Genomic DNA, 5764 nt, shown 5'->3' on the forward strand with positions numbered 1-5764 from the left:
TTGATGTCAATTTAGCAACTTAGAAAGACATTGTCTCAAAGAATAAGAGCTGGTATGTAGCTCAGTGGTAATGCACTCTTGGATCTAATCCCCCAACAAGCAAAAAAAAAAAAAAATCTCCTTAGCCGGAAATATGTCATACGCCCACAGAAGACCAATTCTGGCCAAAAGACACACAAGGACTGCTTTCTCCATTAGAGATTATCCCCTAAGGCCAGGGAAAGGACCTTTCTTTGAAATCACAGAATTTGTTTCTTCAACACTTCTTCATTTTTTAGCAGGGGAGCAGGGAATGGGAAATGGAAGTTGGGTAGGCAACAAAGTGTTGAGCCATGGGCCAGAAAACGTTACTATTAATTCTAACATGGCTACTTATTGTGAAACATTGGATAAGTCACTTGACATGGTCTAGCTACAGTAACCTCATATATAAATTGAGGAAAATGGACAACATGAGTGCTATGTTTCCTTCTAGCTTCAATATTCAGTGGTTCTGTGCAATATTAATAACTTCTTGAATGTTCATGGCTAAACCAAAGTGGGATTGTAATTGAAACAGATGCCCTAATGGTGCTGTTCTGGCTCCAAGAACTAGCTTCTTGCACTAATTATGTGCTGTGGATTTCAAAGAAATTCACCCTTCTCCCCCCCACCCATCATCTTTCTAATTTTTAGAAGAAAATCAGTTCTCTATCTTCCAATAATTAAATTCCATATTTGATTTGTACAACTTTCCCTCATGTAATTCTCATTTAGTTTTCTTCTTAATAGAATAAAGAAAAAATTCAACCTTTCTGTTTGGCACAAAGCTCCTTCTAAGTAACAACAAATTATTACCAGATCTCTGACTGATTGTCCGATATTAAATGAAAGTTGTTGTCTTTTCAACATATAATTGCAATTAGCATTTGACTATACTGTGTATACAGTTTTCACTCATTGCTAAAATGGGTGAAAAAAACCAAAGGTTCCAATTGGGTGATGTACCTGTGGTTAGCACAATGTCTGGCTTTTGCTAATTACTCAGTAAATGTTTTTTTAATCAATGAATTATGATAAGCACAGATGAGCCAGAGTAGATGAGGGCAGAATTAATTGCTCAGAGTTAGATTTTCATAGGTTTAATGTCCTTGATGTCATTAAGGAGGGCATTGGAAAAAAGCTTACTTAAAACATTTGACTGATAGCTTATATTATTTGTACTTTAGTGGATGTATGAAAGAAAATCAGTAATAGTAGAACATGCCATGTCATTCATTCACTATTATTATATGGCCCTCTTGGTGTCAACTGTTCTGTGTTCACTTTTGTAGTGCCATACAAAAGTGAATAAGAGATACAAGAGTTCATGCTCCCGTGGAGCTTGCATTCTAATGGGGTAGTCACACACTAAATAAATATGCAAAACTACTTCAAATACTGATTAGTGCTAGGAAGAAAATGAAATAAGTTAAAGAGATGGTAGGTGGATTGGGCAGTCATGGTAGACGTCTATGAGAAGGTAATTATATGGGAAGGAAAACTTTCCCTCTACCCCTGAGGATTCAATAATTAAGTCTATACAATAAACTAACAGATGTTGGGTGTGGTGGTGTTTGCCTATTATCCTAGCAACTTGGGAGGCTGAGGCAGGAGGATCACAATTTTGAGGCCACTCTCAGCTCTGTCTCAGAATTGAAAGGACAAGGACTGGGGATGTGGCTCAGTGGTAGACTGTCCCTGGGTCCATTGCCCAGTACAAAAATAAGTAAACAAATGGACAGTAGGCAGGAGAAAAATACATTTAGTTATATGTGTATGTTTGGAAATCCCACAAAATATGAGACCCCAAGAAGGGTCAAATGATTGAAGTTTATATAGCATCCTAAGCTATAGAAAAGAATAGAAGCTTGGAGTTTGATGAGGGGGTGGTCATACAAGTTGGGAGACCAGTAAAGAAAACAATTGTATGGTGAATACAGATTGTCTTGTCATGCAGATAAAAAAGTCTCTCAGATGATAAGAGTTATGCAGAGCAACTCTCAGAAGAATAGTCCATAGTCTGGGCATGGTGTCAACTTTCAGTCTCCTGTGATAGGAAAGAGTCTTCCCTGGTTGATGAGATTCTCCATGGGGGATTCTTGACAACTGTATTCCTTTTGGAGGATCTCTCTTTAGGCAGATAAGATAAGGTCAGAGGAAGCTCATTCCGATATTTCCTGTTCCTCAAGTACCCTCAGTTTGAAATGGGGAGTGGTGTTTCCTGAACTTTCTCATTTCCACAAAGACAATACAAAAGGCTGATGTGATAGTGAGTGCATGGGGTGTAAAGAGTAATATATAGTGTAGTCATAGGAAGCTTCTTTGAGGAAGTAGCATTTGAACAGAGACCAGAAGGGAGAGGGACATGTGAAGAACTGATGGAACAGTGTTCCAACCAGATGGAGCAGGAAGTACAAATGCCCTTAGGTAGAAACAAGTAAGGCATATTTGAAGACAAGTAAGAAACCCCTCTTGTGAACAAGTGGGGGACAGTAGACGAGGTTAGTAAGGAGAGTTGGCCAGGGGCCAACAAGGACATTATTATTCTAACTGCAATGGAAATCTATTGAGCTTAAGCAGGAAAAGAACATGGTATGCTTTCAGTTTTGGTGAGATCTTCTGTCTCCTGGGCAGAGAATGAATTGTAAGGGGCAAAATCAGAAGCAAGGACATGTGTTATTTTGTGGGCCATTTCAGTGGGGGAAGATGATGTCATATGAACAGGGAGATGGGAAAAAGTGAATGGATTTGAAATCTATTTTAGAAACAGAATGATAAGATTTGCTTATGAATTGTGTATGGGAGTTGGTGAAGGAGGGAAAGGCACTAAACTTGGCCTCTGGACTTTAGGCTGAAGCTGCTGGGACGAAGGGTAATAGGAAGATGGGGGTATGTGGCATAGAGAAGCAGTTATGGTGGGGCAGTGGCTGGTAATCAGAAGTTCTGATTGGGAAATATTAGATTTGGTTTCCTTGCAGAAAACTTTGCTTCAAAGGTGTACTTTGAAGCAGGGGCTTTACGAAGGAGTTGTCTTAGGAATGCAATAGTTAAAGATGGGGGAAAAAGGGTAATCCTTAACAACCCTTCAATAACAGAATCCTGCAGCCTCTCTTCTTAAGTAGACAGAGATAACTCTTCCAGAGTAATCTCCCTGATCAAGAAAAGAATTGAACACACACATGCTTAAGACCTTCAGTATGGGCTTCCCTAATCCCCTCTTCACCTTTTTGATCTGCCCAACCACTTACATTGGCAGAAAATCTAAGCAAATACAGGCAACTCTGTAGAGAAATGAATTGTGGGGAATTCTGCTAGGATTCCCAAGATTAATGCAAAAGAAAAGAACTGTCCCCAAATAAGCACAAAATAAAATACCAGAGTGAGATGGTGTGTGTGTGTGTGTGTGTGTGTGTGTATGTGTGTGTGTTGGGGGGCAACTAGGTATATTTTCATTTTAATAAAGTAGAAATATGTAGGCAGGGATTATTTAAAAACATTTCATTTGGTTAAGCTATTTAAATAAAAAAAAACCTCTGTGTTAATTATAAATCAAACAGAAAGAACTTTGAATGTCTCTAAATTTGGGATCTGAGTTGTATGTTGTCAGTGGGGGTAGAAGGTGTGAGGACTAGAGTTGTCCAGGTATGATATCTCACAGGCCTCCCAGCTATAAGGTGTCACAAAGTGGGGTTAAGGGAGGGTGAATTTAATAGCAGAGTCGTGTTTTGGTCCTAGGAAAATATGAGATTTTTCAGTGGCCCTCAGTATATTGCTAGGAATGATAACAGGTATATTTCATTTCAGGCAAATTGAATTGCTACTGTCTTTTCTTCCCCCCACTATAGCCAACTTCAGGATTACTGTACCCTTGAGTTAGGGGCTCTCCAGTGGATGATTCAATTCAGCTTTAGCTTTCTCTTCCTCTTTCCACTGGCAGGTAAAGTGCTGCAGAGTGGATGGGTGATAAGATTAGATCAGCAGGCACTTGACTTGGATGGCATATCTAAAGAGGCCTTGACTCTTCATCTCCATATGACATATACAGATGGTCCCCGACTTATGATGGTTCGACTTATGATTTTTAAACTTTAAGATGTTGCAAAAGTCATATGCATTCAATAGAAGCCACACATGGAATTTTGAATTTGGACTTTTTCCTGGGGTTAGTTGCTGAGAGCCACAGCTGAGTTGGAATGGCCCCTGGCATTTTGCCAATAGTATTGATTGACAGGCAAGGCATTATTATCCACCTCGGCTGCTACTTTGCAGTTCTCACGCTACTTTGGAGTTCTCGTGGGGATTCCCGGGGATTCCTGGAGAGTTCCCATTGGTTGGGGAATTGCAGGAGGAGGGATTTCCGGAGGAGATATTTCCGGGTGGCTGGTTCCTGGACGAGCCACGTGGGTTTCTGGATAGTTCCCAGGAGCATGTGTGGGGCATGCTGGTGGAGTTCAGAAATAAAGTTTGTTGCTGCTTCAGTGGCTCCTGGTGATTTGTGCCCAGCCAGACTGTGGCAGTTAGTACTATGTGATCCCATTCTCTCTGGTGATGCTGGGCAGCAGTAGAGAGTCATAGCTACCCGCCAGCTCTGAAATAATGAGGGGAAATAGCTGACACTCTATCGTGTGCTGTGCTGTTGAGCTGTTTATGTGGTCAATTAGGTGGTTTACCATATTTTCAACTTATGAGTTTATTGGGACATTATTGCATCATGAATAGAGGAGCATCTGTATAGGTTTTTGTATATATTAGTGTTTTTAAAATTGTGAGTTGCAACCCACTCATATGTCATGAAATGGATTTAGTGGTATGAACAGACCACAATATTAAAAAGTAAAATAAGATTAATAGAATCAGTGTGTGTTGTGCAGAGTAAGGGTAAGTATTGTTTCTTGAAACTTCATTTATAAATGGACCTATATGTTTAGGGTCATGACTTACAATGTAATTTTTTTCTCCAGATAGTGTTTTTTTTTTTTAAGCTTAAGAACTACTGCTATAGTGAATGTGGCCTCTGCAGTTATAAGGCTCAGGAGAAGAAGCTCAGCTTAATTAATTACTACTGAGTAATCTTGAGTGAGTTTCATAACCTCTTTGGGCCTTGCATTCCTCATCTGTGAAGTGGAGATAAAGACAGATCCTTCCTCACAGGGTTACCTTTGTTGAGAGGGTTAAAACCTTGACAGCAATGACTGACACATAAGTGCTCATTAAATGGCAACCATTTGGGCTGGGGATGTGGCTCAAGCAGTAGCACGCTCACCTGGCATGCATGTGGCCTGGGTTCGATCCTCAGCACCACATACAAACAAAGGTGTTGTGTCCGCCGAAAACTAAAAAATAAATATTAAAATTCTCTTTCTCTTTCTCTTTCTCTCTAAAAAAAAAATGGCAACCATTATGATGAGCTGTGAAAATTGGTTGTTCATCTATCATGTTAGTGTGTGTGGCAGGACAGATTCTGCTTAAGATGAATCATGTGGGCCTGTTTCTAGTGTGGAAAATGGGTGTGGTCCCAATGAATCCTACTTAAGCATCAATTTTCATTACAGGTCTTCTGTCTGGCAGGACATCTGATACTTGATTTCAAAACACTTTTTTTTTTTTTTTGAAAAGCACTCATTTCGTAGGATTTTTAGAATAGCATAAATTATAATTTGAGATCCATTTTCTTTTTGGAAAGGCATAAGATTGATAATAGTAGCGGCAGGAATGGGATAAGCTTTTACCTTCCCCCAGACCT

Source organism: Marmota flaviventris, chromosome X (assembly GCF_047511675.1).
Source record: "Marmota flaviventris isolate mMarFla1 chromosome X, mMarFla1.hap1, whole genome shotgun sequence".
NCBI lineage: Eukaryota > Metazoa > Chordata > Mammalia > Rodentia > Sciuridae > Marmota > Marmota flaviventris.